This window comes from Delphinapterus leucas, chromosome 7, assembly GCF_059928025.1.
Source record: "Delphinapterus leucas isolate spDelLeu-1000000601 "Yukka" chromosome 7, BTC_Dleu_Yukka2, whole genome shotgun sequence".
Lineage (NCBI taxonomy): Eukaryota > Metazoa > Chordata > Mammalia > Artiodactyla > Monodontidae > Delphinapterus > Delphinapterus leucas.
This window is the reverse complement of record NC_143135.1, coordinates 81,356,644-81,382,919: the sequence shown is the minus strand read 5'-3', so window position 1 is coordinate 81,382,919 and position 26,276 is coordinate 81,356,644. Positions and strand designations below refer to the sequence as shown.

At 36.4% G+C, this 26,276-nt stretch overlaps 1 pseudogene; it reads right to left on the bottom strand.

Moving 5' to 3' along the window:
- Nucleotides 1-3,800: 3,800 nt before the first annotated feature.
- LOC111167587 (RNA-binding protein EWS pseudogene) lies at nt 3,801-7,994 on the bottom strand (annotated as a pseudogene).
- Nucleotides 7,995-26,276: the final 18,282 nt, after the last annotated feature.

The following is a 26,276-nucleotide window of genomic DNA, read 5'->3' as shown; positions in this document are numbered from 1 at the left end:
GTAAAAATAAATAAATAAACAAAAAGAAATAAGGATAAGAAAACTTCTCATAAATGAGGGGCTTACATTTCCTGATTGAAAGCCTCCGCAGAGTGCCTAGCATATTATAGGTAAAATGAGTAACACCAAAGTACCTCATGAGGAAATTTCAAAACACTAGATTAAAAGTATTTTTTAAAGTATCAAATAAAAAATCTTACACAAAGCTTAAGGCACAGCACAGAAGTATATTTTTCAAAAGCAATGCTGATGGTCAGAATTTAGTAAAATTTAGAATTTTCCTTCAAAAATATGAAAGTTATTTTCAACCTAGAATCTTATTCCCTATAATCAAGTAAACCTAAACTTTTTTACACAAACAACATCCAAAAGAAATTTACCTCTCACACATTTTCCCAGAAAGCTACTCAAGTATATGCTTCAACAAAACAAGGGCTGAAGGCTGACAGGACTCAGTTGAGATTGGAACAAAGGATAAAGGATCATTAAAAGAAGCATTCATGAAAAGAAAGTGAAGAAAACAAGAAAAGTGAAACTTTTAAGATAGCTTCTCTGTACAAATACGATGAGTGGATATTTACACTTACATAGGAGTGTTTGGTGATGAGATAGTTATGGCTATGTAGAAAAATAAGCAAGCAAAAAAACAAAAGACACAATTATGAACACCAGAGAAAAAATTTTACAGAAATATGATTAGATATGAATTACAATTCAACTGTGAATAATTATATACTCATAACAACATATATTAAATATTGGTTTAATCAAAAATGTTTTACATAAATAAACTGAAAGGATGCTAGGGAAGGTAATGATTCCTTTGTGGGTAGCATGTAAAAAATTAAATTCTTATCATCCATATAAAAATTCAATAAATTGTGCCAATTCTCAAATAGCAGTATGAGTTATTACTGAGAAATATGACAGTAAATATCACAAGACAAAGTTAAACAATGTTAATAGATTTTCTCTCAGGGAACAAGAAACCAGATTAGGGAAATGGGTTTTATATGCCTGCTGTTTTGATGTAGAGGTGGTGGTGGTTGTAGCTGTGACAAGCCCAGTTTACAAAAGAGAGAAAGAAGGAGAGAGAGAGAGGTAAAGGAGAAAAGGGGAGAGAAGAAAAGGAGAGAAGTAAGGAAAAGTGAGCCAAAGAGATAGGGTAAGCTTTGTTCCAAGAGCACAGTCCTGGTCCTACTTGCCTTCAAAGATTTGTGACTAAAAGTATGACAGGGGTACAACCTACTCCCAAGAGGGAAAGTTATGAATCTTATTCACATCTTTTTTTTCCTTAAATAAGAACATCCCGGAAAATAAACAACCTGATATGTATTCAGAGTTTTGTCTTTGCTCAATCATTCATGATATTGTGTTCATAGAACAGAGTGTGACATGAATAAACATTAACAGCAAATACACAAAAATAAATTTATATCTGAATTGCAGATAATTTTTATATATGTATTCACCATGAATCTCAGTCTTGACTGAACATTAAAATCACTTAGGGTGTTTTTTTAAAATCCAAGCCTGGCCCCCAAAACACTCTCTGGGGACAAGGTCCGGGCATCAGTAGTTTTAAGACTCTCCAGGCTATTTTAATTTGCAGGCAAATTGAAATTATGACTGTTTAATTTGGTCCTCAGACTAGAAGTATTGGCATCATCTAGGTACTTTTATTAAATGTAAAATCTCAGAACCTACACCCAGACCTACAGAAGGAACAGTTTTGGGTGTAGGTAGCAGCAATCTGAGTTTTAATAAGGCTTTCAAGTGATTCTGAAGCATACTATAGTTTGAAAAACTTTGCTTTAGGGTCTTACTTTATACAAGGTAGTTAATGGACTTATTGGGTTGAGCAAAAAGTGCCTTCTGTTTTTAAGTAAAAGTAAAAGACACATTTTTCATTTTCACCAAGAACTTTATTGAACAACGTATTCACCCTTTTGTTCCACTACCCTCTGCCATTTTTCAGGCAACTTCATAATTCCACCTTCCTAAAACTTTTTATCTTTTTGAGCAAAGAACTGTTCCAGGTGCCTTTTAAAGTTTTCCAGGGAATTGAAATTTTTTCCATTAAGAGAATTTTGTAAAGACCTAAATAAATGGAAATCCAAGGGTGAAATGTCTGGTGAGTACAGCAGATGAATCAGAACTTCCCAGCCAAGCTGTAACAGTTTTTGCCCGGTCATCAAAGAAACATTCGGTCTTGTGTTATCCTGGTGGAAGACGCGTTTTCTATTGACTAATTCCTGATGCTTTCTGTCGAGTGCTGCTTTTAGTTGGTCTAATTGGGAGCAGTATTTGTTGGAATTAATCGTTTAGTCTTCCAGAAGGAGCTCATAATAGAGAACTCCCTTCCAGTCCCACCATATGCACAACATCACCTTCTTTGGATAAAGACCGGCCTTTGGTGTGGTTATTGGTGGTTCATTTTGCCTGCTCCACAATCTCTTCCATCCCACATTACTGTACAGTATCCACTTTTTACTGCCTCTCACAATTTGCTTTAAAAATTGGACCTTTTCATTACGTTTAAATAGAGAATCACATGTGGAAACACGGTCAAGAAGGCTTTTTTCACTTAGCTTATGTGGAACCCAAACATCAAAGTGAGGAACATAACCAAGGTAGAGCAAATGATTTTCAATGCTTCATTTGGATCTTCTGAGTATGTGGGCTATATCCCACGTGGTATAACACTGATTGTTCTCAATTAATGTCTCAACTTGATCGCTATCAACTTCAACTGGTCTACCTGATGGTGGAGCATTGTTAGCGAGAAGTCTTCAGCAGGAAACTTCACAAATTGTTTTTGAAATGTTTGATCAGTCACAGCACCTTCTCCATACACTGCACAAATCTATTTTTGTGTTTTGGTTGCGTTTTTACCTTTCTTGAAATAATAAAGCATAATATGCCAAAAATGTTGCTTTTTCTTCCATCTTCAGTATTAAAATGGCTACACAAAAATTCACCAATCTTGATAAGCCTTTTTTTTTAAATGCTCACTGATATGACAGCTGTCACATAAATTCTAACAAAATTATTTCAAATGAAGTTAAAGACAACTAAGTGCTACTAGAGCCATCTTACAGAAAAACCCAAAAGAAATTTTTTGGCCAATCCAATACAACTAAGCATATCGACTATCCCAGTTTATCAGGATAATCTTAGTTTGATATTTAAAGCCCCATATGCTAGATAAACCAGAATGATTGGCTACCCTCAGCAGCAGTATTACTTGAAATTTTGTTGTAAATAAAAAGTGTCAGGCCCTCCTCTAGACAGCCTAAGCTCAAATTTGCATTTTAAGGAGAGATCTAGATGACTTGCATGTGCTTGACAACTTGAGAAGCACTGCCCTTAGACAGTAATGATTTTCATGCCTACTGCACATTAGAATCACCTGGGTGTCTTTTTAAAAACAATGGTACCCAGGCTTTACCCATGATTGAATCAGAGTTTCTGAGCTTGAGCTCCAGGCCTCTATGAAACTATGATTGAGCACAACTACAAATTTCTTGTTTTGTTTTGTTTATGTTTGTTTATAAACATTTGAAATTTTATTTAAAATAATTACAACCATGAACATTGTTACAGTTAGAGGCCTTCTTGGTTCTCTACAATGACACTGAGCACATTTGTAAGGGGTTCCCATTGTTTGGTCTTAACCATCTTTCAAAGAAGGGAAAAAAAAACTTGGCACACTACCATTTAAGTTGTTTGTTTCTTCACAAATGGTGAAAATACTAAAGAACAGACAAGGAATAATCATAATGTGTGGCCAACATTATAAATATGGAATTATAAATTTAAACATTTGTGCAGGGAGCTCATCTTGGTGCTCTGTGGTGACCTAGATGGATGGGATAGGGAGGCATTAGGGACGTCCAAGAGGTAGGGGATATATGTATATATATAGCTGATTCACTTTGTTGTACAACAGAAACTAATACAACATTGTAAAGCAACTATACTCCAATAAAGAAAGAAATAAATAAAGTATAAAAAGTAAATAAATCTGGTAGTCAATGCAGCTCCGTGGGGTCTCTGCATCTAGTAGGGTCAGTCTCTGCATTCCTGATGATGCTCACTTTTATTCATTTTCCCATGTTCTTCACTCCTGCCTCTTATCCCTCCCATCTGTTCCATCAAAGGTCCAGGGTGTCCCCCAGGCCCCCTTGTCTTCCTCCACAAAAGCCACCCTTTGTCCATGCCCTGGCCATCACAGAAGCCACCTCTGTCTCCACCACAGCCACCTCTGAACATTCCACTAGAACCACTACGGTCCATGAGGCCACCTCGTGCTCTCAGCATGCTACCAGGGCCACCTCTGCCATGGTCACTGCCCGGGGGTGGGAAAGGTGGTGGGAGAAAGCTTTCAGGCTTTGGGGCCTTACACTGGTTGCAATCTGTTCTACAGGTGAAGTTCTGCTTTACACACCCCTGATTGGGCACTGCCAGTCTCCAACTTGGTGCTGGGCCTTTCTTCCTCCAGACAGGTTCTCTTGGGAACTGAAGGCCCTCTTGGTGGGAAGCCTCCTCTGTCTCCTCCTCGGCCTCCCATGTAACCCATGGGTCCTCTAGGACCTCCCAGGTCCCTTGGACCTCCTCAGAGAAGTGGCGCCATCCCTCTGCCCTCACGGGGTGGCATTCCTCCCTGCATGCTGTTCATTGGAGGCTTCTTCCAAGCCAGAGAAATTTTAAGTTTGCTCCCTTGAAAAATCCTTCCCATCAAACCACTCGACAGCAGTATTGGCAGTTTGTGGGTCTTCATAGGACACTGTAGCATCACCTTTGGCCTTTCCTTGTCCAAGTATATATGAATCATGGGTTGTCCAGCCCTCTTGTTCACCTTAACAACTCCACACTGCTTAAAGAAGTCTGCCAGATCATCTAGAGTCACACTGTCATTTAATTCCTGCACATAAATTGCACTGTTGTCAGAGTCTTCATCTGGATCTGCAGGTGGGCCTAAATCAAGATCTGGTCCTTCATCTATGGGTCCACCAGGCTAATTGAAGCCACCTTGATCTTCAGTGCCCATTCCACAACGTCCTTTTCCCCATCCACCTCTGTTCATGCTTCCAGGATCAAATTCTCCTCTTCCACTGCCTTGGTTATCAGGGCCACTCATGCTCTGGTTCTCTCCTGGATTTAGATTTCAAAGAATTATCAGTGTTCTGTGGTTACAACAACTGAAAAATCTCAACAAAAATCATAGTGAAAAATCAAAATGGTTGTCCAGACTAGGATAAATATCTAAAGGTTCTCCATGTCTTTAGGCTAAAATAGATCTTGAACAGTATTATGCTTTTACTTTTTAAGATATGAATTACTGTGCTTTACCTGCACTAAGTAACCACTTTGAAACACATTGCTTTGGGGGTATTATTGAGAAGTAAATATATAAGCAAAAATCTCCATGGAATATATTAAGCTTTAGCTGTAAATTAGCTGTTTTGAGCACTTAATTAAAATACTATCTCATTCTTTTCTTAAGTACAGTGATTTTCCTATAAGAAATAGGGTTTAAGATATCAAGAACATGAATTTGCAATCACCCAGCTTAATCAAGCCTGAGTATCCCCATTGCCTACTAATCTATCAGAAACTGATGTGGTCATACATTGTTCATTCAGGTGTGCTGCTGATATGACTCATACTGGCAGAAAGCTCAGGTTCATTAGATAAAAATCAAACTTGATCTTGCATTGTAATGCAGTCTTCTAACATGCATTTAAGAAACAATAATGTAGCTCTTTGTGGTTGCAACCACTTCTATTATTTTCTCCTAGGATATTGTACATATGCTCTTTTGATTTAATCAAATGTATTACAATCACACTTTATCTTACTAACACAACTTTTTTTGAGTATTAAAAAATTCCTCCTGACCCAGCTAAAGAAGAACATGTGATAGAATTTTATTCTTAGAGAATGGGAATGAATTTTTTAATTATCCATATGTTCCTACCCAAAATTCCAAGGACACAGATCTGCTTGACCACTGGCTAGAAGTAAGAGTATCTGGAAGTATGAAGTCAAAAAGCAGAGCAAAGCTGTGTTTACATGAGGTGAATTCTAAATTTTGGTTACGTTAGGTTAGGGTGCGAGCTTTCTTAGCTACCACTAACTGGAATGCAATTATGTATTACTGATCAGGTATTCAATAGTCAAAAATTAGTGGTACATAAAGTATTGCTTTGGCATTTAAGTAGTTACTATCCTCATGATCTATATACTGTCTTGTCATGTATGACAAGATCTGGGACCCAAGTGATAGTCTGAGATACATACAATCTTGAACAATTTTACGTATGTGAGACAGAGTGGGCTAGATACTTGCACCACTCTGACTTGATCTGATCAGATTAGAGCTTCAAGAAGCCAACTGTATAATAACTCTATTGTTTATTGGGATTCCTTTTCCTTGCTTGTCTTTTTTATAAGATCTCTGAAATGCAGCTCTGTTATGGTCAATAGTTTTAGAGAATGAACTTATAATTACCAGGGGGAAGGACAGGGAAAAGGGATAGACTGGGAGTTCAGGACTAACATGTACACACAGCTATATTTAAAATAAAATGTCTTTCCATGAAGAAAATTTTTTTGTTTTCTCAGATATTTTTTTATGCCAGAAGACTGTTGTTTTTAATAAGTTTTTTCATGTCATATAGTTTTTTGAGTCATATAGCAAGTATTGTTGCCATGCAAGCTATAGGTGTAAAACAGAGAAATTAATGGTTATTCTTCCTTTCTTTTAACAACCATGTAATGAGCACCACCAGTTTTATGCAGGTCTAACTCTGTGATATGCAGAAAGATGAATAATGAAGCAGCCGTTGATCACAGGGTCTAACAATCCAGAAGGGAAAGCAAAAAGTACAGATGCATACAATAACTACAATTGTTAAAAGTGCATTTCATGAGTGGTGTTGAGAAATGCTGGGGCTATGAAAGAGAAAGATCAATTTGATTTTGGAGTATCAGGAAAGACTTCACAAAGTCAGTAGTTAAAGCAATGTTTGTAGATAAGCACTGCAGAAAACCAAAATTTAATCTCTTCTTTCATTTTCTATTTGATGTTTAAATCTCCATACCTCACTTGAACTTTCTCATTTGTAACAGGAGATTTAAAGCTTTTGTCTTAAGGACAGATTGCATATCTAAATATAAAAGGCAAAACCTAAAGGATTTACAAAAAAATCGTAGGAGAAAATCTTTATGACCTTGGAATAGGAAAAGCTTCCTTAAACAGTACATAAAGAGGTTAAGAACATATAAATCTTTTGTTTTGTCTTCATCAACCAGTAATACAGTTGAAGACGGATGGACAAACTAGAAGAAGATGTGAAGATATTGGTGATACTATGTCTGAAAAATGACTCATATCTTAAATATTTTTAAAAATCTCTCAGAATTAGGTAAGGAAAAGACATTTAAAAATAGGTGAGAGGCTTGCCAGTCACATCACAAGATAGGATGTCCACTTGCCCCATAAACATGAAAGTGTTTGACTTCATTTATTATTGGAGAAATGCAAAATAGAATCACAGTACATATAATTTTACTAGAAGAGTGGAAATGACAAAAGAAAATTCCAAATGTTGAGGAAGATGTGGAGGAACTAGAATTTTCATGTACTCTTAGTAGAAGTATGAACTGATAAAACCACATAGGAAGCTGTTTGACAGTTTCCAATCGAGTGTAAGTTTACCATATGTCTCAGCAATTCCAGCCCTAGGAATATACCTGTATTGTATCCTATTGCTGCTGTAATAAACTACCTTAAACTTAGTGTCTTAAAACAACACAAATTTGTTATCTTACAGTTCTTTAAATCAAAAGCCTCATCAGGTCTCAGTGGGCTAAAATAGAGGTGTCTTATGTTCCTTTCAGCACTTTCTAGGTTAGAGTCTGTTCTGAAGCCATTCCCAACTTCTAGAAGAGTCCTGCATTCCTCGAGTCATGGCCAAGCCCTCCATTATTAACGCCAGGAATGTTGGATTCTCTCACCCTTCTTCCTTCATTATCTCTCTCTCTCTCTCTCTCTCTCTCTCTCTCTTTCTCTCTCGGCCTGTCTCTCTCTCTTTGTGCCTTTCTGTCATCTCTCTGCCTCTCTCTTTGCCTGTATCTCTGTCCCTCTTTGTCTCTGTCTCTCCTTTTCTCTATCTCTCTGATTTTCTTTCTCTCTGTCTGTCTCTTTCTCCTTCTCTCTTTCTTTCACCCACTGTAGCCAGAAAAGTTTCTCTGCTTTTAAAGACCCTTGTGATAAATTGGGCCCATCTGAATAACCTAGCTCACTAACTCCATCCATCTTAAAGTTCTTAAATTAGACACATCTGTAAAGTCCAATTGGTGATGTAACATACTGACAGATTTAAGGATTTAGAAAGTAGTTATCAAGTTCAAAAACAGGCAAAACTCATCACTATATTAGAAATCATGATGGGGGTACCCTTGTGGAGGATGTAATTTATGATTAGAAGAGGGCATGGGTGGGGGACATTTCCAGGATGATAGAACTGTTCTGTTTCTTATCCTGGGTAAATTGTTTAGTGTGTGAAAATTATGTATGTTATGCTTAAATATTACATTCGAAAAATCTGTTGTACTAACTTCACAGAGCAGTAGATATAATAACCATATGATATAACAATATTGGAAATTATTTTTATTGGACTATACTATTTGACAGATGTTGTACAGATTTTTTTGTTCTGTTCCCACATATCCCATATGATAAGCATTATTATCCCCATTTAACAAATGAAGGGGCTAAGAACCAGAAGTGTTAAGTAGCATAACTAATAAAGATCACCTTGACTTAAAAAAAATTAGTTTTGTTTTTTACTTTTTGCTTCTATATAATGGAAATCACCTGGTACCTTACTTATATCAAACTTTATCCCTTTCTATATAATATTGGAAATTTTGACCACACTTCTTTATTAGATTCTATTTACTATTTTCTGGTCAGAGACAAATAATTATCTATAACTACATGCAGCATGTAACCAAACTATTTAGGAAAAGAGTTTCAGTTGCTTCCATGCATTTGCTAGACAATAACATTGAAACCTGAAATGACATTGCATTCCAGAGTATACAGCCAGGACTTCTGCTTTTCAAAAGGATATTGTTCTTATAAATCATGGGAGGAAACGAGGTCCTGGAAATGCTAAAGGAGTCTGTAGAGCTATGGGATTCCCTCAACCTTTACCAACAGGTTTCTAGAATACTCCAATTATCTCTGCAGGATCAGGTATGCTTAAGATGAACTCTTCAACACTATAGAGAATACATCCCTTGCCTAGTCTTTGAGGTAAGATTGTTTCATAGAACTTTGGGGTTGCTTCTCTGCTCTAAGATTCTGAGTTTGGAAATGCTATTTGAGATGGGTCTCCCTAAATGGTAACTAAAATCTTTGGTTCTTATGTATTGGTCTGATGGTGGCTACTAGGATATTTGGTTAATCAGTTGCATACTAAAAAAAAATAATGAATTTTTAAATTTCTCATACTTTTGCCACTTCTTGGAATCAAGTTTACCATTATGTCCTGGTAAGACAAGATATATCAGAAACAAAGGAGATTAAGATTCAACCTAAATTCAAATTATGTACTTCTTTATCACATATTCTAGTTATATATTATCAGGATAGATCAGGTATAGGAAATAAATCTGATGCTTTAAACATATTTAACTCCAATATTTTTAGTTTTCTTATTTATATTGGGACTTCAGCATTATTTATTCCAGGCACCCGAAATAATGGGTCAGAATTATTCACATTAATTAAACTTGTATACTAAATATGTTTACACATTTCTCTCACACATAAACTACAAATGTGAGCTCTAAAGAGTTTTTTCATTGAGTTCCAGACTTTTAAAATATATAATTCAAAATATTATTTTAAAAATATTTAACATATCTATACAAAAGACACTTGAAAGTGCTAGAAAATCTTAATTTTGGAGAAAGAAAGAGAGTTGGGGTGTTGTCAATGTCATAAAAAATTAGATTTTGAAGACAAACAAGAGAAGAATAAACATAAAGGAAAAGCTGCATTACTATAATCACCTGACAAATGACTTCTACATTTTTATGTTCTTTTAATTTTGGAGTAAGTAGAAAATATTAAAAAGTGTGCCAAAATGAGATATAGATTTTCCCCTTGTTTTCTCAACTTATAGAAAAAAAAAAGCAATATTGCTTTTTGTTTCTGCAACTAGGAAAAGTAAAAAAGAACTAGCTAAAATGCACATCTTCCCACAATTTATTTTTGGTGTGCCAGGCCAAACTGTTGCAGAAGGATACTTGTTGAATTTCAATCTGGCTTGCCGTCTATCAGCACTTCAGTGCACTTCCACCATCACTTTGCATGCAAGATTGGTAGACAGGTAAGGTTACAACAGGAAAACAAGGTAGTTTATCACATGGAGGCTGCAACTCAGAAGTTCTGGATTCAAATGCAAAAAGTTATGCCTCTCTATGCTCCGCTTTTTTTCATCCCTAAGATGAGAGTAACATTAATAATAGCACCTACCTCACAGTGTTGTTGTGACAATTAACTGAGCTAATATTTAAAAATTGCTTAGAACAATGTCCAGAATATTAGAAATGTTGCATAAGTTTTAGCCACAGTATATAGGCTTTTCTTTAGCTCAAGTGAAAGCATGATATTTCTTGGAAATGTAGAGGGAACTGCCCTTGAATGCCAGTAAATATATGTTTGAAAAATATTATCTTTATCCTGAAGGAGCAGCTAAAGTTATTGAAAGGACTGCCAGGACACATTCACTGGTTATCTGATTTTCAGAATGGGCTCTGAGCCTAGAGCTGGATTTAGTCTCCTCTGTTTCTAGAGCTGTCTACTGGCCACACATTTAAATGAGCACTTTTATTGCCCAGAAACATACAGACATCAGGCTAAGCTTTCTATACGACAACAGAAGAATCTGCACCTGACTAAGCTAAGGCAGTGCCCCTATAGGACTGCATAAGTCCTAAGGAATGGCTGTCTGTACTACTACTGCTTGTGTAACTAGTTATGTTAGAAAGAGAACATGTCTCTGGTAAATGATTCTCGAACACATGAGTGAAGTAGCATGCATATGGATTTTGTTTTGTTTTGTTTTCTGTTTACATTCAACATGTAGAGAATAAACAACATGTACTACAATGTGTACCACATTGAAAGAAAACTCAAATGATATTGTTGAATTTATAAGGAAAAAGCATTAGAGTGTTACCACTAATTTTTACTTAAAGAGATTTACCAAATAATTCTTAAAATAAGCAATATCCCCTAGAACATTTCAAATGTTTTCAATATTCAACGTGTATTTATTGAGCACTACTATGGGCCAAGTACCAATCTTACCCAATCTTAATTTAAGTGAGAGTAGGTGTAGAAAAATACTGTATTGGGATTTAAACCACCTTTCTTAGCCTTTGTTATTTGACATTTATACAAGTATTTTTTGTATACTTGACATTACTAAGTATAATTTACACAGTTAATTTTCTGTCAATGGGTACTTTAACCACAAAAACACTAAAATTACTTCCAGTTATAGTAATACATAACTTTACTGATTTTTCCAATCAAAAGTGACTAAAAACAATAATTTAAGAATATATATCATTATTGTCCCTTATATTAACTAATGTGGTCTTTAAATTAGTATATTGCTGAATGCTACTTAAAAAGAAAAGAATTGGAGGAGATAAACCACTGGGGAGCAAAGTTTAAACTTATATTCCTCTGTTTCTTGTAAACTGGTTATTATTTTCTTTAAATGTTATTAAACAGAACAGAGGCTCTCTGAGATAGTCAACTGTTCTAGTATTTATATCTATTTTTTAATCTCACAAGAGTGTAACATTTAAGTGTGAGAACTGAGGTGACCCTAGAGTTTTCTTTGTTAATAAGAAATTGAATTTGTCCATTTGACTAAAGCATAGCTTTTGACTCCACTCTTTGGCAATGTGGATGCTGTCTGAATTATTTTTTCATATTCACAGCAGGATGGCAGTTTCATTCGCAAAGTTCCTAGTCCAATTTTCATATCTAGCAAAATTTAATCCATGTGATCTGAGATTTTACACTTTCTAGTCTCATTTTCTGAACTTCTTTTATCCTAAATAGATGCAACTCATGAGAAATAATGAGACTCTAACCTCCTACTCTTTTTTTTTTTGTGGTACGTGGGCCTCTCACTGCTGTGGCCTCTCCCGTTGTGGAGCACAGGCTCCAGACACGCAGGCCCAGTGGCCATGGCCCACGGGCCCAGCCGCTCTGCGGCATGTGGGATCCTCCCGGACCGGGGTACAAACCCGTGTCCCCTGCATCAGCAGGCGGACTCTCAACCACTGTGCCACCAGGGAAGCCCAAACCTCCTGCTCTTAAGGATGATTTTTACAGCTCCCAAGTTATAATTCTCCACCAAAACTTCCTCTCTAAATCCATCCTGGCTTGTTTTCTCAGTCTCTGTCTCCTAATGAAAGTAAAAAGAAAAATATTGATGAAAGACTAAAAAATGATTAGTAAATCAAGTATCTATAGGACAGGATAGTTACTCAGTTTCAAAGCTTACCCAAAATTACATTTTCAACCAGTTGTTCAAATAATTGAAAAAAGATGAAGGGTATGTCTACCTATTTATGGAAGGGAAGGCAGTGGTGAGCCACTTCTGCTATTTTATACTTGGCTGAGCAACTGTGTATTTTTTTTAAATATAATACCTCTCCAATTTCAATTACCAGCTATTGTTCCTTAATTTTTGGCAACTGTTTGGCCTTCATTTATTGTTTTTATACTTTTCTCTGTGTTTATGTGTATTTTACTGGGAAAATAGAAGAAATTGAGTTTGCTGGACCAATGTCATTTTTTAAAAACAACTTTATTGAGATATAATTTATATGACATAAAATTAACTCATTTCAAGTATATAATTCAATGTTTTTAGTATGTTCAGAGTTCTGCAAGCAGCATCCTAACCAATTTTAGGAAATTTTAATAAACATTAAAAAGAAACCTGATAGCCATTAGCTTTCTCTCCCCATTTCTTGCCCAAATCCTCCAGGCACAGGCAACTACTAATACATGTTCTCTTTATACATTTGCTTATTCTGGACATTTCATACAAATGACATAGAATACGTGGTCTTTAGTGACTGGCTTATTTCACCTAGTATAATGTTTTAAATGCTTATCCATGTTTTGGCATATATCACTACTTTGTTTCTTTTATGGCCAAATGATAGTCATTTGTATGTATATACTACATGTTTATCTGTAAATTAGTTAATGCATTGGTTTAACTTTTTGGCCATTGTTAGAAATGCTGCTATGAACATTTATGTAATTTTTTTCCAAAACTTTTAGTGGAGTATAGTTGATTTACAATGTTGTGTTAGTTTCCAGTGTACAGCAAAGTGAATCAGTTATACATATACATATATCCACTCTTTCTTAGATTCTTTTCCCATATAGGCCATTACAGAGTACTGAGTAGAGTTCCCTGTGCTATACTGTAAGTCCTTATTAGTTGTCTATTTTATATATAGTAGTGTGTATATGTCAATCCCAATCTCCCCATTAATCCCTCTCCTCCTCTTATGCCCTGGTAACCATAATTTATTATGATTACTCTATTTCTCTTTTGTAGATAAGTTCATTTCTATGCTTTTCTTTAGATTCCACATATAAGCATATTGTATGATATTTGTCTTTCTTTATCTGACTTACTTCATTCAGTATAACAATCTCTAGGTCCATCCATGTTGCTGCAAAAGGCATTCTTTAATTCTTTTTTATCGCTGAGTAATATTCAGTTGTATATATGTACCACTTTTTCATTATCCATTCTTCTGTTGATGGACATTTAGGTTGCTCCCATGTTCTGGCTATTGAAAATAGTGCTTCAATGAGCATAAGGTGCATGTATCTTTTTGAATTATGATTTTCTCTGGATATATGCACAAGAGTGGGATTGTTGGATCCTATGGTAGCTCCATTTTTAGTTTTTAAGGAAACTCCATACTGTTCTCCATAGTGGCTGTACCAATTTACATTCTCACCAACAGTGCAGGAGGGTTCCCTTTCTCCACACCTACTCTAGCATTTATTGTTTGTAGATTGTTCGGTGATGGCCATTCTGAGAGGTGTGAGGTGATATATCATTTAGTCTTGATTTGTATTTCCCTAATAATTAGTAATGTAGAGTATCTTTTCTGTACTTCTTGGCCATCTATATGTCTCCTTTGGAGAAATGTCTATTTAGATCTTCTGCCCATTTTTTGATTGGGTTGTTTGATTTTTTGATATTCAGCCACTTGAGCTGTTTGTATATTTAGGAGATTAATCCCTTTTTTGTTGCTTCATTTGAAAATATTTTCTCCAATTCTGAGGGTTGTCTTTTTGTTTTGTTTATGGTTTTCTTTACTGTACTGAAGCTTTTACATTTCATTAGGTCCCATTGGTTTATTTTTCTTTTTATTTTCATTACTCTAGGAGATGGATCAAAAAAGATCTTGCTGTAATTTATGTCAGAGTGTTCTGCCTATTTTATCCTCTAAGAGTTTTATAGTATCTGGCCTTATATTTAGGTCTTTAATCCATTTGAGTTTACTTTTGTGAATGGTGTTAGGGAGTATTCTAATTTCATTTTTTTTACATGTAGCTGTCCAGTTTTCCCAGCACCACTTATTGAAGAGACTCTTATTTTTCCATTGTACATTCTTATCTCCTTTGCCATAGATTAGGTGACCATAGGTGCATGGGTTTATCTCTGGACTTTCTATCAAGTTCCATTGATCTATATTTCTGCTTTTGTGTCAGTACTATACTATTTTGATGACTGTATCTTTGTAGTATAGTCCGAAGTCAGGGAGCCTGATTCCTCCAAATCCATTTTACTTTCTCAAGATTGCATCTACTATTTGGGGTCTTTTGTGTTTCCATACAAATTGTAAAATTTTCTCTAATTCTGTGAAAAATGCCATTGGTAATTTGATAGGAATTGCATTGAATCTGTAGATTATTTTGGGTAATACAGTCATTGTGACGATATTGATTCTTCCAATCCATGGGCCTAGTATATGTCTTCATCATTTGTTTGTGTCATTTTTATTTCTTTCATCAGTATCTTATAGTTTACTGAATATAGATCTTTTGCCTCCTTAGGTAGGTTTATTCCTAGGTATTTTATTGCTTTTGTTGCGATGGTAAATGGGATTGTCTCCTTAATTTCTCTTTCTGATATTTCATTGTTAGTGTGTACGAATGCAAGAGATTTCTGTGTATTAATTTTGTTTTTTTTTTGTTTGTTTTTGTTTTTTGCATTATGCGGGCCTCTCACTGCTACAGCCTCTCCCATTGCAGAGCACAGGCTCCGGATGGGCAGGCTCAGCAGCCATGGCTCACAGGCCCAGCCACTCCATGGCATGTGGGATCTTCCAGGAACGGGGCATGAACCTGTGTCCCCTGCATCGGCAGGCAGACTCTCAACCACTGCGCCACCAGGGAAGTCCTGTGTATTAATTTTGTATCCTGCAACTTTACCAAATTCTTTGATGAGCTCTAGTAGTTTTCTGGTAGCATCTTTAGGATTTTCTATGTATAGTGTCATGTAATCTGCAAACAGTGACAGTTTTACTTTTTATCCAAGTTGGATTCCTTTTATTTCTTTTTCTGTGGCTAGGACTTCCAAACTATGTTGAATAATAGTGACAAAAGTGGATAGCCTTGTCTTGTTCCTGATCTTAGAGGAAATGTTTTTAGTCTGAAAGCAGCAAAATACACTTTCTCCTCAGGTGCATATGGAACATTCTCCAGGATAGATCACAAATCAAACCTCAGTAAATTTAAGAAAGTTGGAATCATATCAAGCATCTTTTCCAACCACAACACTATGATATTAGAAATCAATTACAGGAAAAAAAAAACATTTAAAAACACAAACACGGGAGCTTAAAGATGGTGGAAGAGTAAGATGTGGAGATCACCCTCCTCCCCACAAATACATCAGAAATACATCTACATGTGGAACTGCTCCTATAGAACACCTACTGAATGCTGGCAAAAGACCTCAGCCCTCCTCAAAGGCAAGAAACTCCCCACGTACTTGGGTAGGGCAAAAGAAAAAAACAGAGATAAAGGAATAGGGATGGGACCTGCACCAGTGGGAGGGAGCTGTGAAGGAGGAAAGGTTTCCACACACTAGGAAGCCCCTTCATGGGCGGAGACTGCGGGTGGTGGAGGGGGGAAGCTTCGGAGCCACAGAGGAGAGCACAGCAGCAGGGGTGCAGAGGTCAAAGTGGAGAGATTCCCGCACAGAGGATCAGTGCTGACCAGTACTCACCAGCCCGAGAGGCTTGTCTGCTCACCCGGCAGGACGGGTGGGGGCTGGGAGCTGAGGCTCGGGCTTCCCTTGGATCCCACGGAGAGGACTGGGTTTGATGGTGTGAACACAGCCTGAAGGGGGCTAGTGCACACAGCTAGCCAGTAAGGAGTCCAAGAAAATGTCTGGAGCTGCCTAAAAGGCAAGAGACTTTTTCTTCCCCCTTTGTTTCCTGGTGCGTGAGGAGAGGGGATTAACAGCACAGCTTAAAAGAGCTCCAGAGAGGGCCGTGAGCTGTGGCTATCAGAAAGGACACCAGATACAAGCATGGCACTCTAAGGCTGCTCCTGCCACCAACAAGAAACCTGTGAGCAAACACATGTCACTATCCACACCACCCCTCCCGATAGCCTGTGCAGCCTGCCACTGCCAGAGTCCCCTGATCCAGGGACAACTTCCCCAGGAGATCGCACGGTGCGCCTCAGGCTGTTGCAACATCACATTGGCCTCTGACACCACAGGCTCACCCCACATCTGTACCACACCCTCCGCCTGGCCTGAGTGAACCAGAACCCCCGAATCAGCTGCTCCTTTAACCCAGTCCTGTCTGAGCAAAGAACAGACACCCTCAGGCGACATACATGCAGAAGCAGGTCCAAAACCAAAGCTGAACCCCAGGAACTGTGAAACCAAAGAAGAGAAGGGAATAACTCTCCCAGCAACCTCAGGAGCAGTGGATTAAAGCTCCACAATCAACTTGATATACCCTGCATCTGTGGAATACCTGAATAGACAACAAATCATCCCAAATTGAGGAGGTGGACTTTGGGAGCAAACGTATAGTTCTTTTTTCCTGTTTTCCTCTTTTTCTGAGTGTGTGTATGTATGCTTCTCTGTGTGATTTTGCCTTTTACCATTTGTCCTAGGGTTCTGTCTGCCCTATTTTTTTTTATTAAAACTTCTTTTCCTTAATAATTATTTTTACTTTAAAATTTTTATCTTATTTTATTTTACTTTATTTTGTTTTGTCCTCTTTTTTTCTTACTTTCTATTTTTTCTCCCTTTTATTCTGAGCTGTGTGGATGAAAGGCTCTTGGTGCTCCAGCCAGGGGTCAGTGCTGTGCCTCTGAGGTGGGAGAGACAACTTCAGGACACTGCTCCACAAGAGACCTCCCAGCTCCATGTAATAACAAATGGCAAAAATCACTAAGAGATCTCCAGCTCAATGCCAAGACCCACCTCCACTCAATGACCAGCAAGCTACACTGCTGAACACACTGGCCAAAAAAGCTAGCAAGACAGGAGCACAAACACATCTGTTAGCAGAGAGGCTTCCTGAAAATCATAATAAGGACACAGACATACCAAAACACACCACAACACGTGGACCTGCCCACCAGAAAGAAAAGATCCAGCCCCATCCCCCATAACACAGGCACTAGTCCCCTCTACCAGGAAGCCTACACAACCCACTAAACCAACCTTAGCCACTGGGGACAGACACCAAAAACAACAGGAACTATGAACCTGCAGCCTGCAAAAAGGAGACCCAAAACACAGTAAGTTAAGCAAAATGAGAAGACAGAAAAACACACAGCAGATTAAGGAGCAAGGTAAAAACCCATGAGACCTAACAAATGAAGAAGAAATAGGCAGTCTACCTGAAAAAAAATTCAGAATAATGATAGTAAAGATGATCCAAAATCTTGGAAATAGAATAGGGAAAATATAAGAAATGTTTAGCAAGGACTTAGAATAATGAAACAGCAAACAAAAAACGATGAACAACAAAATAAATGAAATTAAAAATTCTCTAGAGGGGATCAATAGCAGAATAACTGAGGCAGAAGAACAGATAAGTGACCTGGAAGATAAAATAGTGGAAATAAATACTGCAGGGCATAATAAAGGAAAAAGAATGAAAAGAACTGAGGACACTCTGAGAGACGACTGGGACAACATTAAACGCATCAACATTCGAATTATAGGGGTCCCAGAAGAAGAAGAGAAAAAGAAAGGGACTGAGAAAATATTTGAAAAGATTATAGTTGAGAACTTCCTTAACATGGGAAAGGAAATAGTTAATCAAGTCCAGGAAGCACAGAGTCCCATACAGGATAAATCCAAGGAGAAACACGCCAAGAAACATAGTAATCAAACTATCAAAAATTGAATACAAAGAAAACATATTAAAAACAGCAAGGGAAAAACAACAAATAAAACACAAGGGGATCCCCATAAGGTTAACAGCTGATCTTTCAGCATAAACTCTGCAAGCTAGAAGAGAGTGGCAGGACATATTTAAAATGATGAAGGAGAAAAACCTACACCCAAGACTACTCTACCCAGCAAGGATCTCATTCAGATTTGATGGAGAAATTAAAGGCTTTACAGACAAGCAAAAGCTAAGAGAATTCAGCACCACCAAACCAGCTTTACAACAAATGCTAAAGGAATTTCTCTAGGCAGTAAACACAAGAGAAGGAAAACACCTACAATAACAAACCCAAAACAATTAAGAAAATGGGAATAGGAACATACATATCGATAATTACCTTAAATGTAAATGGATTAATACTCCAACCAAAAGACTTAGACTGGATAAATTGATACAGAAACAGGACCCGTATATATGCTGTCTACAAGAGACCCACTTCAGACTTAGGGACACATACAGACTGAAAGTGAGGGGATGGAAAAAGATATTCCGTGTAAATGGAAATCACAAGAAAGCTGGAGTAGCAATTCTCATATCAGAAAAAATAGACTTTAAAATAAAGACTATTACAAGAGACAAAGTAAGACACTAGATAATGATCAAGGGATTGATGCAAGAAGAAGATATAAAAATTGTAAATATTTATGCACCCAACATAGAAGCACCTCAATACATAAGGCAAATACTAACAGCCATAAAAGGGGAAATTGACAGTAACACAATCATAGCAGGGGACTTTAACACCCCACTTTCACCAATGGACAGATCATCCAAAATGAAAATAAATAAGGAAACACAAGCTTTAAATGATACATTAAACAAGATGGACTTAATTGATATTTATAAGACATTCCATCCAAAAAGAACAGAAAACACTTTCTTTGCAAGTGCTCATGGAACATTCTCCATGATAGATCATATCTTGGGTCACAAATCAAGCCTTGGTAAATTTAAGAAAATTGAAATTGTATCAAGTATCTTCTCCGACCACAATGCTATGAGACTAGATATCAATTACAGGAAAAAATATATAAAAAATACAAACACATGGAGGCTAAACAATACACTACTTAATAATGAAGAGATCACTGAAGAAATCAAAGGGGAAATCAAAAAATACCTAGAAATAAATGACAATGAATAAACAATGACCCAAAACCTATGGGAGGTCTTTCCTGCTGGGACAGTGGTTGAGAGACCGCCTGCTGATGCAGGGGACATGGGTTCGTTCCCCGGTCCAGGAAGGTCCCACATGCCGTGGAGTGGCTAGGCCTGTGAGCCATGACCGCTGAGCCTGTGTGTCCGGAACCTGTGCTCCACAACGGGAGAGGCCACAACAGTAAGAGGCCCGTGTACCGAAAAACAACAACAACAACAAAAAAAACCTATGGGATGCAGCAAAAGCAGTTCTAAGAGGGAATCTTATACCAATACAATCCTACCTTAAGAAACAAGAAACATCTCAAGTAAACAACCTAACCTTACACCTGAAGCAATTAGAGAAAGAAGAACAAAAAATCCCCAAAGTTGGCAGAAGGAAAGAAACCATAAAGGTCAGATCAGAAATAACTGAGAAAGAAATGAAGGAAACAATAGCAAAGATCAATAAAACTAAAAGCTGGTTCTTTAAGAAGATAAACAAAATTGATAAACTATTACTCAGACTCGTCAAGAAAATATGGGAGAAGACTCAAATCAATACAATTAGAAATGTAAATGGAGAGGTAACAAGTTACACTGCAGAAATACAAAGGATCATGAGAGATTACTACAAGCAACTCTATGCCAATGAAATGGACAACCTAGAAGAAATGGACAAATTCTTAGAAATGTACAACCTTCTGAGACTGAACCAGGAAGAAATAGAAAATATGAACAGACCAATCACAAGCACTGAAATTGAAACTGTGATTAAAAATCTTCCAACAAACAAAAGCCCAGGACCAGATGGCTTCACAGGCGAATTCTATCAAACATTTAGAGAAGAGATAACACCTATCCTTCTCAAACTCTTCCAAAATATAGCAGAGTGAAGAACACTCCCAAACTCATTCTATGAGGTCACCATCACCCTGATACCAAAACCAGACAAAGATGTCACAAAGAAAGAAAACTACAGGGCATTATCACTGATGAACATAGATGCAAAAATCCTCGACAAAATACTAGCAAACAGAATCCAACAGCACATAAAAGGAACATACACCATGATCAAGTGAGGTTTATCCCAGGAATGCAAGGATTCTTCAATATACGCAGATCAATCAATGTGATACACCATATTAACAAATTGAAGGAGAAAAATCATATGCTAATCTCAATAGATGCAGAAAAAGCTTTTGACAAAATTCAACACCGATTTATGATAAAAACTCTGCAGAAAGTAGGCATATAGGGAACTTTCCCCAACATAATAAAGGCCATATATGACAAAATTACAGCCAATATCATTCTCAATGGTGAAGAATTGAAACCATTTCCCCTAAGATCACGAACAAGAGAAGGTTGCCCACTCTCACCACTGATTCAACATAGTTTTGGAAGTTTAAGCCACAGCAATCAAAGAAGAAAAAGAAATAAAAGGAATCCAAATCTGAAAAGAAGAAGTAAAGCTGTCACTGTTTGCAGATGACATGATACTATGCAAAGAGAATACTAAAGATGCTACCAGAAAACTACTAGAGCTAATCAATGAATTTGGTAAAGTAGCAGGATACAAAATTAATGCACAGAAATCTCTGGCTTTCCAGTACACTAATGATGAAAAATCTGAATGTGAAATTAAGAAAAGACTCCCATTTACCACTGCAACAAAAGGAATAAAATATCTAGTATCCTATGTAAGGAGACAACATATGTAAGGAGACAAAAGGCCTGTATGCAGAAAATTATAAGACACTGATGAAAGAAATTAAGATGGTACAACTAGATGGAGAGATATACCATGTTCTTGGATTGGAAGAATCAACATTGTGAAAATGACTCTACTACCCAAAGCAATCTACAGATTCAATGCAATCCCTATCAAACTACCACTGACATTTTTCACAGAACTAGAACAAAAATTTCACAATTTGAATGGAAACACAAAAGACCCCGAATAGCCACAGCAATCTCGGGAACGAGAAATGGATCTGGAGGAATCAGGCTCCCTGACTTCAGACTGTACTACAAAGCTACAGTAATCAAGACAGTAAGGTACAGGCACAAAAACAGAAATATAGATCAATGGAACAGGACAGAAAGCCCAGAGATCAACCCACACACATATGGTCACCTTATCTTTGATAAAGGAGGCAAGAATATACAGTAGAGAAAAGACTGCCACTTCAATAAGTGGTGCTTGGAAAACTGGACAGGTACATGTAAAAGTATGAAATTAGAACACTCCCTAACACCATACACAAAAATAAACTCAAAATGGATTAAGGACCTAAACATAAGGCATGACACTATCAAACTCTTAGAGGAAAACAAAGGCAGGACACTATGACATAAATCACAGGAAGATCCTTTTTGACACACCTCCTAGAGAAATGGAAATAAAAACAAAAATAAACAAATGGAACCCATTGAAACTTAAAAGCCTTTGCACAGCAAAGAATACCATAAACAAGACCAAAAGACAACCCTCAGAATGGGAGAAAATACTTGCAAATGAATCAACTGACAAAGGATTAATCTCCAAAATTTATAAGGCACTCATGCAGCTGAATATTGAAGAAACAAACAACCCAATCCAAAAATGGCAGAAGACCTAAATAGACATTTCTCCAAAGAAGATATGCAGACTTCCAACAAACACATGAAAGAACGCTCAACATCAATAATCATTAGAGAAATGCAAGTCAAAACTACCATGAGATATCATCTCACACCAGTCAGAATGGCCATCCTCAAAAAATCTATAAACAATAAATCCTGGAGAGGGTATGGAGAAAAGGGAACACTCTTGCACTGCTGGTAGGAATGTAAATTGATACAGCCACTATGAGAACAGCATGGAAGTTCCTTAAAAAACTAAAAATAAAACTACCATATGACCCAGCCATCCCACTACTTGACATATACCCTGAGAAAACCATAATTCAAAAAGAGACATGTACAACAATGTTCATTGCAGCACTATTTACAATAGCCAGGACATGGAAACAACCTAAGTGTCCAGCAACAGATGAACGGATAAAGAAGATGTGGCCCATATGTACAATGGAATATTACTCATCCATAAAAAGAAACGAAATTGATTTATTTGTAGTGAGGTGGATGGACCTAGAGTCTGTCATACAGAGTGAAGTAACTCAGAAAGAGAAAAACAAATACCATATGCTAACACATATATATGGAATCTAAGAAAAAAAAAAAGGGGTCATGAAAACCCTACGGGCAAGATGGTAATAAAGACACAGACCTACTAGAGAATGGACTTGAGGATATGGGGAGGGGGAAGGGTAAGCTGTGACAAAGGGAGAGAGTGGCATGGACATATATACACTACCAAACGTAAAATAGATAGCTTGTGGGAAGTAGCTGCATAGCACAGGGAGATCAGCTAGGTGGTTTTTGACCACCTAGAGGGGTGGGATAGGGAGCGTGGGAGGGAGGGAGTCAAAAGAGGGAAGAGATATGGGAACATATGTATATGTATAACTGATTCACTTTTTATAAAGCAGAAACTAACACACCATTGTAAAGCAATTATACTCCAATAAAGATGTTAAAAAAAAAAAAACAGAAACACATGGATGCTAAGCAATATGTTACTAAATAACCAGTGGATCTCTGAAGACATCAAAGAGGACAGCAAAAAATACCTAGAGAAAAATGACAATGAATACACGATGATCTAAAACATATAGGATGAAGCAAAAGCAGTACTAAGAGGGAAGTTTATAAAAATACAAACTTACCTCAAAAAAGAAGAAAAATCTCAAACAACGTAGCCTTATACCTAAAGCAGTTACAGCAAAAAGAACAAACAAAGCCCAATGTTAGAAGTAGGTAAGAAATCATAAAGATCAGATCAGAAATAAATGAAATAGAGACAACAAAATTAATAGCAAAGATCAATGAAACTAAAAGCTGGTTCTTTGAGAAGGTAAACAAAATGGATAAACCTTTAGCCTGACTCATCAAGAAAAAAGGGAGATGGCTCAAATCAAGAAAATTAGACATGAAATAGGAGAAGTTACAATGGACACCACAGAAATAAAAGATCATAAGACACTACTACACCAATAAAATGGACACCTAGAAGAAATGGACAAATTCTTAGAAAAGTACAACCTTCCAAGATTGAACCAGGAAGAAATAAATATGAACTGACCCATCACAGATACTGAAAAGAAACTGTGATTAAAAATCTTCCAGGGGGACTTCCCTTGCAGTCCAGTGGTTAAGATGCCATGCTTTCAGTTCAGGGGACAACGGGTTCAAACCCTGGGCAGGGAACTAAGATCCCAAATGCCTTGTGGCAAATAAATAAATAAATAAATATACAAACAAGTAAATACATACATAAAAAATAGCAAAATTTTAAAAAATCTTCCAAGATTAGACGGCTTTACAGTTGAATTCTATTAAACATGTAGAGAAGAATTAACACCTACCCTCCTCAAGCTCTTCAAAAAATTTCAGAGGAAGAAACACTCCCAAGCTCATTCTATGAGGCCACCATCACCCTGATACCAAACCCAGACAAAGGTATAACAAAAAAAGAAAATTACAGGTCATGTACATAGAAGCAAAAATCAACAGAATAGTAGAAACTGAATTCAACAACACATTAAAAGGATCATACACCATGATCAAATGGAAGTTATCCCAGGGATGCAAGAATTTTTCAATATACACAAATCAATCAGTGTGAAACACCACATGAACTGAAGAATAAAAACCATCTGATTATCCCAACAGATGCAGAAAATGTTTTTGACAAAATTCAACACCCATTTATGTTAAAAACCAGAAAGTGGGCATAGAGGGAACATACCTCAACATCATAAAGGCCATATATGACTAAACCACAGCAAACATCATTCTCGTGCAAATTTTTGTGTGATGTATTTTCATTTCACTTTCATTTATGTTGGGTATATATCTTTCTAAAGAATTCTAAGTCATATGGAAACTTTATGTTTATATTTAACTTTTTGAGGAAGTGGCAACATGTTTTCCAAAGTGGCTGAACCATTTTACATTACTGCCAGAAATACAGGATTGTCTCAAATTTTGCAAATTCTCACCATTTCTTTTTACTATCTATTAGATTATGGCTACCCCTGCAGGCCTGAAGTGCTATCTCATTGTGGTTCTGTTTTAAAATTTCTCTTAGGGCTAATGATGTTGAGCATCTATTAATGTGCTTATTGACCATTTGTAAGTCTTCTGTGGAGAAAAATCTATTCAGATCTTTTGCATACTTTTTAATTGAATCATTTATATTTTTGGTTTTGAGTTGTAAGTGTTCTTTATATATTCTAGATAAACTCCCTTACCAGACATATGATTTTTTAATATTTTATCCCATTCTTTGAGTTGTCTTTTCACTTTCTTGAAGGTATCATTTCTAGCACAGAAGTTTTAATTTTAATGTAATACAGATTTTCTATTTTTTCTACCATCACTTGTGCTTTTAGTATCATTAGTGCCTAACCCAAGTTCACAAAGATTTACTCCTATGCTTTTCTTTAAGTGTTTTATAATTTCAGCTCCTACATTTAAGTCTGTAATTCAATGTGAGTTAATTTTTGGGTATGGTGTGAGGTAGAGGTCCAACCTCCTTCTTTTACATGTAGACATCCAGTTGTTCTGCTACCATTTATTAAAGACTATTTTTCTGCATTGAACTGTCTGGGATCCTTATTGAAATGAGGATTATTGATCATAAATGTAAAGGTTTACTTCCGGATTCATAATTCTATTCCATCAATCTACATATCTATCTTTATGCCAGTACCACCCAGTATTGTTTATTCTAGTAATAAGTTTAAAAATCAGGAAGTGTGTGCTCTCCAACTTTGTTTTTTTCAAGATTGTTTTGACTATTTCAGAACGCTTACATTTTCATATTAAGTTAAGATCACCTTGCCCATTCCTGAAAAGAACTGTCAGCTGGAGGTTTGATATGGAATCTAACAATATTAAGTCTTCTGATCAATAATCTTTAGATGTCTTTTTATTTATTTAGATATTCTTTCATTTCTTCCAATAATATTATGTAGTTTTCAGTGTATATGTAGTCTTGTGCTATTTTTCCTTAAATTTTTACCAAATTATTTTGTTCTATTTTATGCTATTGTAAGTAGAATTGTTAGTTTCTTTTTCAGAATGGTCATTGCTAGTGTATAGAAATATAATTGAATTTTTGTATATTGATCTTGAATTTTTTAATCTTGCTAAACTCATTTGTTATTTCTAATAGATTTTTGTTGGAGCCCTCAAGTTTTTCTAAATATGTAAGATATGTGTATTTCCAAAAAATATTAGTTTTATTTCTTCATTTTTCTAAAGTGGATGACTTTTATTTGTTTTTCTTGCCTATTTGCCCTGACTAGAACTTTCAGTACAGTGTTAAATAGAAGTGGAAAGAGCAAATATCCTTATGTTTTTCCTTGTCTTATAGAAAAAACATTCAGTGTTTCAACATTAAGTGAGACAGTAGCTTTGATTTTTCAATTAAATCCTTTATCAGATTG